The sequence below is a fragment of the Tursiops truncatus genome, chromosome 15 (genome assembly GCF_011762595.2).
Source record: "Tursiops truncatus isolate mTurTru1 chromosome 15, mTurTru1.mat.Y, whole genome shotgun sequence".
Classification (NCBI taxonomy): domain Eukaryota; kingdom Metazoa; phylum Chordata; class Mammalia; order Artiodactyla; family Delphinidae; genus Tursiops; species Tursiops truncatus.
In genome coordinates, this window is record NC_047048.1 from 2159803 (window position 1) to 2174899 (window position 15097).

Here is a 15097-nt window from a genome sequence, read left to right on the forward strand (position 1 = left end):
AAGAAAAAGAAAAAAAAGGAATCCAAATTGGGAAAGAAGTAAAGCTGTCACTGTTTGCAGATGACATGATACTATACATAGAGAATCCTAAAGATGCTACCAGAAAACTGCTAGAGCTAATCAATGAATTTGGAAACGTTGCAGGATACAAAATTAATGCACAGAAATCTCTTGCATTCCTATACACTAATGATGAAAAATCTGAAAGTGAAATTAAGAAAACACTCCCATTTACCATTGCAACAAAAAGAATAAAATATCTAGGAATAAACCTACCTAAGGAGACAAAAAACCTGTATGCAGAAAATTACAAGACACTGGTGAAAGAAATTAAAGATGATACAAATAGATGGAGAGATATACCATGTTCTTGGATTGGAAGAATCAACATTGTGAAAATAACTCTACTACCCAAAGCAATCTACAGATTCAATGCAACCCCTATCAAACTACCAATGGCATTTTTCACAGAACTAGAACAAAAACTTTCACAATTTATATGGAAACACAAAAGATCCCGAATAGCCAAAGCAATCTTGAGAAAGAAAAATGGAGCTGGAGGAATCAGGCTCCAAGACTTCAGACTATACTACCAAGCTACAGTAATCAAGACAGTATGGTACAGAAATATAGGTCAATGGAACAGGATAGAAAGCCCAGAGATAAACCCACGCACATATGGTCACCTTATCTTTGATAAAAGAGGCAAGAATATACAAGAGAAAAGACAGCCTCTTCAATAAGTGGTGCTGGGAAAACTGGACAGCTCCATGTAACAGAATGAAATGAGAACACTCCCTAACACCATACACAAAAATAAACTCAAAATGGATTAAAGACCTAAATATAAGGCCAGACACCATCAAACTCTTAGAGGAAAACATAGGCAGAACACTCTATGACATAAATCACAGCAAGATCCTTTTTGATCCACCTCCTAGAGAAATGGAAGTAAAAACAAAAATAAACAAATGGGACCTAATGAAACTGCAAAGCTTTTGCACAGCAAAGGAAACCATAAACAAGACGAAAAGACAACCCTCAGAATGGGAGAAAATATTTGCAAATGAAGCAAGTGACAAAGGATTAATCTCCAAAATTTACAAGCAGCTCATGCAGCTCAATATTAAAAAAACAAACAACCCAATCAAAAAATGGGCAGAAGACCTAAATAGACATTTCTCCAAAGAAGATATACAGACTGCCAACAGACACATGAAAGAATGCTCAACATCATTAATCATTAGAGAAATGCAAATCAAAACTACAATGAGATATCATGTCACACCAGTCAGAATGGCCATCCTCAAAAAATCTAGAAACAATAAATGCTGGAGAGGGTATGGAGAAAAGGGAACACTCTTGCATTGCTGGTGGGAATGTAAATTGGTACAGCCACTATGGAGAACAGTATGGACGTTCCTTAAAAAACTAAAAAAACTTAAAAAACTAAAAACTACCATATGACCCAGCAATCCCACTACTGGGCATATACCCTGAGAAAACCATAATTCAAGAAGAGTCATGTACCAAAATGTTCATTGCAGCTCTATTTACAATAGCCAGGACATGGAAGCAACCGAAGTGCCCATCAACAGATGAATGGATAAAGAAGATGTGGCACATATATACAATGGAATATTACTCAGCCATAAAAAGGAACGAAACTGAGTTATTTGCAGTGAGGTGGATGGACCTAGAGACTGTCTTACAGAGTGAAGTAAGTCAGAAAGAGAAAGACAAATACTGTATGCTAACACATATATGGAATCTAAACAAACAAACAAAGAAAAAATTGTCATGAAGGACCTAGGGGCAAGACGGGAATAAAGACGCAGACCTCCTAGAGAGAATGGACTTGAGGACACAGGGAGGGGGAAGGGTAAGCTGGGACAAAGTGAGAGAGTGGCATGGACATATATACACTACCAAACGTAAAACAGATAGCTAGCGGGAAGCAGCCGCATAGCACAGGGAGGTCAGCTCCGTGCTTTGTGACTACCTAGAGGGGTGGGATGGGGAGGGAGATGCAAGAGGGAAGAGATATGGGGACATATGTATATGTATAACTGATTCACTTTGTTATAAAGCAGAAACTAACACACCATTGTAAAGCAATTATACTCCAATAAAGATGTTAAAAAAAAAAAAGAATACTAGAATTTTCCCCTTCGTCCACCCAGCCACCATTCCCCAGACGTCCGACTAGAGCAGTTTCTTACACATGCTAGTGCTTTCTTCCAGAAACTCCCTCTATGCCCCTGTCTCAGTAAAGGCCTCACAGAATTCCACTCGATGGAGGGATCTTGCTTTCGAGGAGCATTTGTGTGGTTTCAAGTTTATTCCCATTAAAAACAATGCTACCGTTAACATCAGCGTGCACAGAAAGATGGACAAGTCTGCCTGTGAGATAATTCTTAGAAGTGGAATTCTTGGGTTGATTCACTTATGCTGGTACATATTGTCAAATCCACAGCGTATTAGACTACCTGCTTCCCGTTTCTCTCGCCAATACAACGTTTTATCAAGTGTTTTGATCTCTGCCAGTCTGACAGTGAAAAAAAGGCGTATCTCTGTTGTATTACTTCGCATTCGTTCATTGTAAATTGACTGGTCTGTTCATATTCTGCTTGTTCACATCCTTTAAGCATTTTTCTCTTGGGTCGAGTTCTCTAATTCTGGAGTCAGCAAACTGCAGTGGAGGGCCCACCCCTGCACTGCCCATCCTGCCCCACTGGCCAGATCCGGCCACATGGCAAGAACAGAGCAGAGCCGTTTCCACAGGGACCTTCTGGCTCTCAGAGCCTCAGGTATTTACTATCTGGACCTCTACAGAAGAAGTGTGCCGATTCCTGCACCTCCCTGATTTCCTCTGAGAGTTCTCTGTAAACTAAGGAAATAGCTCTCTCAGATAAATTCAGTTTTGCATCGAATTCGTCACTCTACCCTACCTCCTACCCCCAACTCTGTCCAAAATAACCGAGTCAGAAGTACCTTTAAAAGCAGAGCACTCTCATTTGGAAACACTTTGGTCTATGTTAATGTAGGGGTGGTGCTTTCATTTTACACACGTGGCCATTGAGGCTCAGAGCCACCGGTGACTTTCCCGAGGTCACGCAGCTAGTACGCGGCAGAGCCGGGGCAGACGCCCTTTCTGCCTGGCTCCAGGTCCGTAGATCTTTCCACTTGGAGGAGTCTGCCTCTCAGTGGACGGGTCCAGCACCGGGGGATGGCGCTGACTGTACAAAGCAGAGTGTGACAGGTGTTGCTGTGGTACCTGCAGGATTTGTGAAGTATGTGGACAGAGCCTGGGGCCCCGCTCTGTCACAGCCACACTCGAGTATGAGGACGTACATTCCAGAGTTGGATTTGGGGTGAGAAGGAAGGTTACACCCCTGACACAGAAACCACCCGGGGAGGATGGAGCCCTTGCTCCGGCTCACCCACTTGTGAGGAGCTGGGAGGACCAGAGGACTGTGACATAAGACATGAGCCTGGGGAGCTTGACTGCGGGACTCGACCAGCGAAGACAGAGCGTCGTTGCCAGAGGCAGGAGCGGGGACCCTTCATTACCCCGCGGCACTGGCCCATTGCACCAATCTGACAGCGACCGTTATATTCTCAGAGCCCTGAACAAAACACAACCAAAAAGGTCACCCCCCTGGAAACAGTCACCCCATTAAAACCATCGACCCACAAGCAGGAGCTGCTCAAGGAGACTTTGGGGGAAGGTGTACGGGGCGTGTTCCTTGCGTGTGAAGCGCACAAGCCGTGTTCTTCCCATGCGCCGTGGCACGGGTGACGAGGCTGGCACCTGGGAATCTGCCAGTCTCATTTTCCTTTAGCAGAAAAGCGGTTTTAAGGGGCTTCCTTGATAGTCCTCTTTTCCTTTTCTTTCTGTTCCCGTATTTAAATCAATCAAAATGCTCCAGACCTCCTGGATAATGCAGTACGTCTACAGGGTAGATTTCCTTCAATCCTCTCGGCTGCCCTGGAAGATCAGGACTGCAGAGCAGGACACTAAGAAAGGAAGTCCACTCGGCGCGGGGTGGGGAAAGCCGCACTCCAGCCCCAGGTCCGGACCCGAGCGTCCATCCTCTTATCCTCCCCGGATCTCAGGAGTAACAGCAACGGGAAGAGTATAGCACATCTCGAGTTTGCTCATTTCATGCTTGGTGTAACTGACAAGACTGAAAAGAATCAGTATTAATATCCTGATTTCACTGGGGAGAGATGACTCCCAGAGAGCTGAAGGGATGACAGGCCGGCCCAGGTGGGCAGTCACGACGGGAAGCCGCGTCTGGGCCATAGCCCGAAGCTCCTTCCCACCCCCCGCCTCAGCCTCCGACCCAGAAGGCGGACCGTGGACCTCCTGAGGCCTTTCCCCCTTGATCTGACCTCTTTTAACCCAAGTTTCACAGATCTGGTCACACTCTGCGTCGGGGTGGTCATCTGGGCATTCCGGCCCTCGCGGGACTTCACCATCGTCCCGATTACCAGGACGCACTCACTGTCTCCAAGGCCAAGTGTGGGGACAAAGCAAGAGAGGACGGAAGGCAGTTTTAAACTCCTGGGAGGAGCTCTGTTTATCAGCATCTGGTGTCCCTTTTCACCATAATCACCTGAGCACTGGGACTCGATCTGGCCCTTCACGCATGAAGTGCTATCATGAGCAAACCAGGCACCGCAAGGTTTCCACTGGAAAGGTGGAGAAACGCACGTCGGAAAGTGGAGAAGTTAGTTGGGATGTTGCCCCACCAGCACAGTCTCAGCCTGGAACCTTCCACTGACTGCTGGACTCTCTGAGTCCCACCATCGCCCACACTCGCCTCCCGCCATCCTTCCTTCCCTCAATCCTTTCCTCTAGTTTGAGTCTCTGCCACCCTCTGGTCATGGCAACACGACTGTAGGGCCTGAACTATTTAGAGGAGGATGTCTGGGTCTCTCGTTCCTTCTGTGTGTCCCCGACGGTACCTGGTACAGTGTCACCCAGACAGTGCCCACTGAGTGATTCAAACAAGGGCCACCACCTTTAGAAGAAGAGTTAGGTTTACAAGTCATTTTAAAAGATCACATAGGGACTTCCCTGGTGGTGCAGTGGATAAGAATCCGCCTGCCAATGCAGGGGACACAGGTTCGAGCCCTGGTCCGGGAGGATCCCACATGTCGTGGAGCAACTAAGCCCGCGCGCCACAACTGCTGAGCCTGCACTCTAGAACTGCGAGCCACAACTACTGAGCCTGCGCTCTAGAGCCCGTGAGCCACAACTACTGAAGCCAGCAGGCTTAGAGTCCAGGCTCCGCAACAAGAGAAGCCACCGCAAGGAGAAGCCCGCGCACTGCAACGAAAACCCAACACAGCCAAAAATAAATAAAATTAGATCTTAAAAAAATGAAAAATAAAAGATCACATAAAGGATTAATGGATAAACAAACTGTGGTCCGTCCACACAATGGAATATTATTCAGCCTTAAAAAGGAAGGAAATTCTGACGCCTGCTACAACATGGGTGAACCTTGAGGAGATCATGCTCAGTGACATAAGCCAGACACAGAAGAACAAATACTGCAGGATGCCACTTACATGGGGTCCTAGAGGAGTCAAATTCATAGAGACAGAAAGTAGAAGGGTGGTTTCTAGGGGCTGGAGAAGGGGATGGGGAGTTGTTTAATGACGACAGAGTTTCAGTTCGGGAGGATGGAAAGTTCTGGAGGTGGATGGTGGAGATGGTTGTACACCAATGTGAATGTACTTAATACCCCTGAACTGTACACTTAAAAGTCGTTAAGATGTAAATTTTATGTCATGTGTATTTTACCACAATTTAAAAAAAAATCACACAAAGGAACATTTGTACACAGAGTCAGGACTGTACGGGCTGGTGGGACTAACAGACTTCCTTTTTGATATGGGTGCTACTGAAATGCACAGCCATCCAAACCATTTTGCTGGGATGTGAGGAGGCTGAGTCAGTCCCAGGCTCCCTTTGCCCTCTGACCAGCCCCGGCCCACAGCGGGGACCATCATTTCTTTACAGCTGCCAGGGGCTTAGAGAGAAGTGGAGACTCAGGGCAAGGACAGAAGTGGAACACTGTAGCTAAATTCCTGTCCTCGCATTAACCTACGGCTCGGGACTTCCGGCACCCAATAACCACAGAGGAGGCACCCAATAATCGTCCAGTGATGGACCAACGTTTCTTTCCTTCCTTGGGAGGCTGGCAGCCTTTTACACTTTGTCAGGAGAAATTCTTTCCTACCACAAATCAAAGGTTTGGGGGCAGGCTGGGCACAGATGGGTTTGGTCCACAGGACCAGGTTTGTGGGGCTGGTCCTCTGCAGACACTCTCCAGACCAGGTGCCAGGAAGCTGGGAGCTCCGACACACGCCCCGTCAAGCAGGCCCTGCTCCCTGCACCGTAACTGTCTCCCTGGGGCCCCTCCAACTGTGCTCTGAACTCTGAAGGGACAGAGAAGCCCTCTCCCTTCCCTGTGCCGAAAGTTCAGGAGACCACGGAGGGCCCTTCCAGCCTGGGCAGTGTGCTGGCGGGGCGGGTCAGGGTCACGGGGGTGGGGACTTCAGGCACGAGGCCACTAGGACCTCATCCTGGCTTTGCGGGGAACCTGGGCCCCTCCTGGTTCCACACTCTCCCCGTGGGAGGGGCTGTCCTTCCCCCTGCCCTCCCCTCTCCTCCCCTCCCCTCCCAGGGGCTCCACCTTCTCGGGAGCCTCCGCGTCAGGCCCGGCTGTGGTCTGGAAACTTCCTGTCCTTTCAGGTCTTAGAAATGTTCTTTTCCTCCTTCTGGGGCAGGGGCACCGAGGGGCGCCCTGCCGGGCCCGCCCCCCCTTTCATCCCTTTCTTCTCTGAGGGGCTGGGGACTTTGCCAGGCGGGGCCACCCAGAGACAGACGGTCCGAGAGGAACTCGGAGGCGGGATACAGGGAGATGGAAAGTGGAGATAAAGTTCTCCAAACGCAGGCGGGGAGAGGGAGATAGAGATGGAGCCAGAGGGGAAAGGGGGAAAGAGATGGTGAGAGAGGGATGGCGGTCCGGTAGCGCTGGACCAGAAAAGCGAGCCCCTCCTGACCCCCGCACGGCGCCGCGACTCCGCGCCGCCCGCCGAGGACCCCGGGCCCCCCGCGTCCCCCCTCCGCACGACCGCGCCGCCCCAGCGCGCCCCCGCCGTCCCCCGTGTCCCCACCCCCGCGTCCGCCGCGCCTACCTGGGCCGCTCAGGCTCCGCGCAGGCCGCCGTCTTCCCCCCGGGGCCGCGGCCCTCGGTCCCCACCGCCCGGACCGTGCGAGGGGCGCAGCCGACCCAGGGGCTGCAGGGCCGGTAGGGGGCCGCGCGCCACACGGGCAGCAGTCCGGAGGCCAAAGGAGGCAAAAGAGAGAAAAAAGGAGAGAAAGTGTGTCACAGGCTGGAAGGGGGGAGGGGAATGCAAAACCCGACAGGAAATGAGACTAAAAAAAAATGCAAAAGGTTAGAAAAAGAGATAAGGAAGAGGGGGAGGGGAGGGGCGGAGCCTGGGTCCCGGCCGCGGGGAGGGCGGCGAGGAGGTGGGGCGGGAGGGCTGGGCCCGGGGCCGCGAGACCCCGGCGGGCCTGGGGAGGCCCCGCCCCGGGTCGCGTGCGGCTGGACCCCTGCCTGGGCCGCAGTCCCCAGCCGGCTCCGACACCAAGAGCCCGGCGCGGCCGCGGGAAGGGACACCCCCTTGAAGGCTCTCCAGGCGCTGCGTGGGAGGGAGGTTGGAGCAGCTGCCCTCTCGGAGGAATTGGCCCCGTTTTGAAGAACTCCCAGAGGCGTCACTGCCATCTGCGGGGGAGGCTTTTCCCACAGAGAAGTGGGAAGCAAGGGATCCTGCAGCCTTGGGCACCCCCAGGGCTCTTCTCTCCCTCAGCCTCTGTTCCGGAAGCTTCCTGGGGCTTGCCTGGCGGTCAGCACACCTCCGAGGGCCGCACACACCCCTCCTGGACCCGTGATGGCGACAGTCTGTCACCCCGCTGCCTCTGGCCCTCCGCACCCCCCCTCCCCCGCGCAGTGCTCTCAGACTCAGCACCTGTAGGGGAAATTGAGACTTTTGGATGTCATCGGTTTAATAATTTGGCCCCAAAGCTGCGGCCCAGGCCCCTGGGTGTGTTACTCTCTCAGGGCTGTAAGGGGGGGAAGGTCCCAAGGGTTTTTCTGAATTATGAACTTAAAAATCTGGGCCAACCAGGCACATCCAGAGAACTTTGGGTTCTGCTCATGTACCGGTTTCCCCAGCCCCTGCACCTCTCCTTCTACTCTGCCTCAGTGACCCTTGACTTCTGTCCCTCCCTCACCTCTTGATTCCCCCCATTACAGCTGGAGAACATTCCCTCCCGTTTCGTGTTGTAAGTTCTTTGAGAAAAGTTCCTTGAGCTCCTGTAGGGAAAGGCGTTCAGTAAATTAAGCAGCTAAGCACGAAGATCCACAAATGATGGTGCTGTGGTCCAAGCACAGGAGACTAAAATCTTGGCGGTTTTGAGGCGTGTAGGTGACGGAGGCACATGGGCCAGGAACTAAAGGAGACATGAGTTTGCTTTCTGCACAGCATGTTCAAAAACTTAATCAGGAACCACAGAGAGAAAGTTCCTAAAATAAATGCCAAGGCCCACAGCATCCAGGTCCTCCATCCCCAGTGACTCGCTGGGGACCTGGGTGGAATCTCGCTTGCACTTGGTGAACCTTTAAATCAGCCCGTGTCGTTTTGGAGGGGAGCTCTGGTTTTCCTCATGCAGGGTACGAAGGGCAGGCAGGCCTTAAGTCAACAACAAAAACTGATAGAAATTCTGCAAAAATGCTTGATGAGTTTTCATGAAGCGAACACACCCAAGTTACCAAGACAGAGAATTTTGCACCCCAGAAGTCCCCCTTACGCACCCCTACTTGTCAGCCCCTCCCCCCCACCAAGGATAAACCACTTTCCGACCTCCAGCAGCATAGGTCAGTTTTGCCAGATGTCTTGTCTCTAAAGTTCAGAAACTTTATATAAATGGAGACATCCATAGATGCCCTTCTGGGTCTAGCTTCTTTCGTTCAATAGTATGTTTTTCAGATCTAGCCATGGGATTACATGCAGGTATGGTTTCTTGAAGACATGTTGTCTCTTTTCCTCCCCAACACCTTATTAGACTTTTTAAGCATTCGGAAGAGTTAGAAGGCTTGTATGGTGAATACCCATATATCCCACCACCTACTTCTACAATGAACATTTTGCTCTATTTGCTTTATCACATGCGTACCCATCTGTCCCCTCTAGCCATCGATCCTTCTTTTTTGTTTTTTTGATGCGTTTCAAAGTTGATGACATCAACATACTTCACCTTTAAATATTTTATCATGCATATCATTAACTAGAGAGATTTTTTTAGGTGAAATTTATCTACAGATTTTAATGATATCATAAAATGAGTTTTGACAAATGTATACACCGTGTAACCCCAATCCCTGTGAAGATATAGAACTGTGTGGTCCAGTACGGCAGCCACTACCCACACTTGAACATGTGGCTAGTGTGAATAAGGAACCGTACTTTAAATTCCATTTAATTTTAATTAAAATCTAAAAACTGCTACTCAATTCTGTTACTGGAAAACTTTTAAGTATGTTGGGAGCATCCTGAGTATATTAATCTGCTTTTTCAACTGTAAATTTTATAAAAGCTAAATACAGGTGAAGTATTTTCAAGGAAAATTGAGGTGCTATAAGTGTAAAAACTGCACCAGGCTTTGAAGACATGGTACGTAAAAAGGAATGCAGGACAGCTCACTCATAGTTTCGATATTGATTGCATGTTGAAATAATAATATTCCGGATATGTTGGATTCAATAAAATATATTATTAAAATGAATTTCATGTTTCTTTTTTAATGTTGCCACTAGAAAATTTTAAATTTTACATTATATTTTTATGGGACAGTATGGATATAATGTAGAACACTACCATCACCCAGGAAGTTCCCTCCTGCCCAGGCATGCCCTTTTAAAACCTGATTCTTCTGTGACCCCAGGGCGAAGGTGATTCGAATGTCTTTGAAGGACCATAGTTCGAGACTACAAACTAAATGCAAACATTCACCTCCTCTTTTGGAAACCTGCTGGAATGACAGCAAAGAACAGTGGGCGATGAGTTAATCCAGGTGCCAGGAGAGTTAGCGAGTGGACAGGTGAATAGAAGGCAGATGAACAGAGGCCGCAGCTCAGAGCGGGCAGGGGGAAAGGCAGCAGCAAAGATGGGAGTGGTTCTCTCACTGGGAACCCCACAGGTCTGTTGGGTTTGAGGGTAGGGCAGGGTGGCATGAGGGGCAGACACTGAATGATGGATGGATGGAATTGCTGAGTGTAGAGTTCCCTGGGCACTCCCCGCCTCTGACCTTCCACCGTGCTCCTTAAGCTTCTCCCCTAGGCGAAGCCAGAGAAGTATTTCTAAGGACACCTGCTCTGAGGGAGGGTCAAGGGCTCTTGGAATGAGGGCAGCGGCCCAAGGAGACCCCTTCCCATGTGACATTTAGCAGAAGGGCAGCCTGCCTAGACCTCTCTCTGCCCGGGCCCCCTAGGGCAGTGCTTTCTGTCTTTCTGTGAAAGACATCCTCCATCCCCCAGCCTTAAGAAAAATTCTGATCTGTTACAGACTGATACTTGTGTAAAATATAATAAAAATGAATTTAGAAAATCGATTTAAAAATAAGATGCTCAAGGTACAGGCCCGCTGATCGCGCTTGGTTATCGTGGCAACGTCAAAACGCTGTAAAGGCTTCTGGGTGCTCAGTCTTGATTTCTGTTCTCATCGCACTCGTCGAGGACTGGCGCGCAGGAGGACACGGGTCCACGGGCCAGATTTTGTGTGGTGCGGCCCTGGAGGGAAGGCAGCCTGCTGGGGCACCACATCCGCCCTGCCCTGAGAGCCCAGCCAGCCTCTCTACGAGGAGGTCGGGAAACGTCAGTCACCCTGGGCCTTCGCAGAGACGGGCAGAAACCAGCAGCTTGAAAGTGAGGGATCTAGATGAACAAATAGGACAACTGTCTCCCAAGGGTGCAGAGGAAATGGGTAGCACTGGGAAGGGAACAGAGTATAATGATCCGAAACACCCTCTAATGAGTGTCCCCGGAGAGAGGCAAGCAGAAATCACACCCGTAAGATAGGAACAGATTGCTATGAAACGGGCTGCTTGAAGAAAGGACAGTTCACGGAAATTAAAAATACAGTTGCCAGGGCTTCCCTGGTGGCGCAGTGGTTGAGAGTCCGCCTGCTGATGCGGGGGACACGCGTTCGTGCCCCGGTCCGGGAGGATCCCGCATGCCGCGGAGCGGCTGGGCCCGTGAGCCATGGCCGCTGAGCCTGCGCATCCGGAGCCTGTGCTCCGCCACGGGAGAGGCCGCAACAGTGAAAGGCCCGCGTACCAACAACAACAACAACAAAAAACAGTTGCCAAAATAATAGGAAAAATAAATAAAATTTAATAGAAGGGCTGGAAGAAGGTGTCTGTCGAGTGTGTCTGCTAGGCTGGAAGCCAAAACAAATGAAACCCACCAAGACGGAAAAAGTGCGAGAGAAAAGTTGCGACATAAATCATCAACACGAAAAGTTCCTTGTCCACTTAGAAAGCCTTCCAGGCAGGAAAGGAGAAACTAGAGGGAGGAGTTAATCATGAAATGATAATAATATTTACCAGAGCTGCAGACTGACATGATTCTCCACAGTGAGAGGGGCCAGCGAGAAGCAATGCGATAAATTAAAAAAGACCTGCCTCTAGATACATTCTCATGAAATTTCAGGAGAGAAAAGGAGAAGACGGATAATGAGAAGATTCTGAGACCTTGTAGCCGGGCGTGGGAAGAACACTGATGCCGAGGCTCAAATGGGGCTCAGGGTTCTCACCAGCAACACTGCATTGTCTTGCAGCGAGGAGATAATGAAGTCATGCTTCAACGTTCTCACGAAAACTTACTTTAAATGTAGAGCCCTGTATTCAACCAAATTTTTGATCGAGTGTGAGAGCAAAATAAACACGTTCTTAGACACGCAGGGGCTTTGGAAATTTATCCCCCAAGCACTTCTCCAGAAATACAATTACTTTTCTTGTTTTTTAACTTTTAAAAAAGTGTTTGTTATGGGAAATTTCAAACATAAACAAAACTAGAGAACATAACATAATGAAGCCTCATGTACCCCTAAGTCAGTTTCAGCAATTATCAACTCATTACCAATCTTGTCTCTGCTCCAACACACTTCCCTCCATTTCCAGATTATTTTGAGTCACGTCCCAAATATCATATAATTTCATCTGTAAATATATAGGCATATATATGAAAAGAAAAGGATACCTGAAAAACAAAACAGTGACTTCCCTCGTGGTCCAGTGGTAAAGAATCTGCCTTACAATGCAGGGGTTGCGGGTCCCATCCCTGGTCAGGGAACTAAGATCCCACATGCCGCAGGGCAACTAAGCCCGCGTGCCACAACTGCTGAGCTCGCACGCCTCAACTAGAGTGCCCGCGTGCCGAGAACTACAGAGACCACGGACTCTGGAGCCCGCGCCACGACCTGAGAAGAGAAAACGCCGTAACTAGAGAGAAGCCCGCGTGCCACAATGAAAGATCCCACATGCCACAACAAAGATCCCGTGTGCCACAACAGACCAAAGTAAAGTAAATAAATATTAAAAAAATAAAAAGGTTTAAAAAAAAACAACCATGGAATGTATACTACCCACAGAATGTAAGAGTAATGTATACCGTGGACTCTGGGTGACTATGATCTGTGGTTGCAGGTTCATGTACCGCTCTGATGGGGAATGTTGATAAAGTGGGAGGCTGTGCATGTGGCAGGGGCAGGGGCAGGGGAGAAGAACAATTACTTGAGAAGGTACTGCAATGAAATGAAAAAGAAATCTAGGGAAGAGAAAGACATGGGATCCAGGAAAGAGTAAAATAAATCCATGAAAATAATAAAAAGGAATAGCAACCATGCAGGAGGCCTAAAAAAAAAGTCAGGATGTATCTGAGCTTTCAGTCAGATCCTCACCACCCGAAGAACTGGAAAGCACTGTGAAGTTACTGGATTGGACAAAGTATGACATCAGATGGATCTGAAAGGTGTATTTGGTGAAAAATGGTCATTTCTAAGGGATTGAACTAGGAAGGAGCGAGGCGGGTCAAAGGGTCTTCACCGGATGTCCTTCTATACCAGAAACGGTGTATTTCCATACTGTGTAATTCTTTTGTAATAAAAATAAATCACGTCTACAAGAAACGGGTGGGAGAAGCCAGGAGGGAACCGATCAGTTTAGTTCCCATGTCTCCCTGCGTTCAAGTTATGATCTGAGCCCCTGCTGGGGTCGCAGGGTCGCTCACACCACCGGATGTATGTTCAGAGAAAACCTCTATTGTATCTGGAAGTTATCCTGTCTTCCTTCTGGGTCCCCCTCCACATTAGTAGGAGAAATAAAACTTATAGCTCTATCTGCCTTAAAATATAGCCCAATCCAGTAACTTAACAGTCCTTTTAGGTTTTCTGGAATAAAAATGTTTAGTCTCTCCTACGGCTGCCCCTCCCTCTGTGCTCCCCACAAGATGCACCCGAGTGTGAGGGAGGAAAGTGGCTTGGAGGACCTGAGGACCACGAGGAAGACGTCTCTTTCATGCCTGGTTGCCCCTCACCCTGCGGGAATTCAGGGCTGACCTCCAGCTCCAGGAGAGTCCTGGTAGGCTTCCCTCTTGACTTGGGTGAGCATCTGCTGTGGTCTTACCCAGCCCGAAGGCCCCCTGCAGCGTCTGCTCTGGGGTCTCCTCGAGTGCTGTAGCAGGCTCTCACTCGCCATCCGTGCCACCTGTCACGGGGGAGCTTGGGACGAGCTTGGGAAAGCCCAGGCTTCAGGTCTCTCTGCGCAGGACAGGCTGCGGCAATCAGGTGTCGCAAGGGGCAGACCCACAGCCACGCCTGAGAGAGGTCCTTTCAGTATCCTCTCTCTGTCCCCTTTGTGCAACTATTGGGACAGCTCCAGGAGACCCCACTTTCCCAAACGTGGGGTGGGGGGGGGCTGAAGGGGAAGGTGATCCCAGCTGGAGTCTAGCCTGATCCCTCTGCGAGCACTGGCGCTTGGGGTTGGTTAACCACTGCCTGAGGGCTTCCAGGGGGAGGTGTGTGTAACAGGGCTTCTCTCAAGAGGGGGTCACCTTGAACCAGCCTCTCAGATACGTAAAGGACAGAACAGCAGGGAGCCGTGTCACAGCTGCCTAAGTGGAGGCAGGTCATGAAATTAGTTCCGTTCCTGGAATTGTCAGCTCTGTTTGCTGCGCTCCCTTTTCTCACTCTTGGTCCCCTGTAGGTCTCAATAAGTCTGCCAAACGCTCCCCATCTTCAGTTTTCCTCCCCGCTGAAAAATTTCAGCTGTACACCGCAGCTGCAGAGTTTTCTGAGCCCCAACAGGAGATCAGAAACGGGAAAAATGAGAGATGGGTGTTACCCGGAGCCATGTCTTAGCTCCGGTCATAACGCTGTGTTTTGAGATGTTTCTGTGTTGCCTTGAAAGCAAAATGGAATGAGACCAGGAACCCAGGGCAGGAGGTGGTTCTGTGCTCCCCTCTCTTAAATGACCCCTCCTTTGCTGGTACTACCCCTCCGGCCACCCCACCCCTCCAGAGAGCACTCTCTTCCTGCAAAGGCTACCTTCACCGCCCAGAAAATCCTTCCTTATCAGGGGAACAGTCACACGCTTGGGACAGCAAAAAGGTATTTCACAAACTATCGATCTGAGAATATATTGCTTTTTTCCCCGATGCCACCCCTTACTGCCATTCTATGTATTAATACCACCCCCCCCCCGCAACCCACCCCTACCGCAAAGCAGCATCGAGAGCAAAGCAGAGCCTACCAGGCCTTTAATTATGTTTTACGTACTTTGTACTTTATGTTCTTATTGTTTTTGCTGCCCCTTCGAGCTCATTCCTCTTAGTTTCAGATTTTTTTAATGCCATCTCCCTACAGAGAGCTGATTCCAGAAAGGCATCAGTGTATCCGTTACCCCACGCAAATGAAAGGCAACCCACTGAAAGGTCCGCCTTTTGGTGAACACCTT

The 15097-nt window shown here is 49.5% G+C and overlaps 1 protein-coding gene across 9 annotated transcripts in view; it reads right to left on the reverse strand.

Annotated features, from left to right (window-relative positions):
* The window catches only part of CARD11 (caspase recruitment domain family member 11), a 112847-nt gene extending 105271 nt beyond the window's left edge, over window positions 1-7576 (reverse strand). For 3 of the 9 annotated variants that reach the window (XR_012325942.1, XM_033839794.2, XM_033839793.2), the window contains exon 1: window positions 7219-7564. The gene's annotated coding sequence lies outside the window, so the exon portion shown is untranslated. Of the gene's footprint in view, window positions 1-6713; window positions 7051-7218 lie in introns of those variants that run through there. The other 6 variants (XM_033839791.2, XM_073791835.1, XR_012325943.1 and 3 more) reach the window with 5 other exon arrangements.
* Between the last annotated feature and the right edge of the window lie 7521 nt (window positions 7577-15097).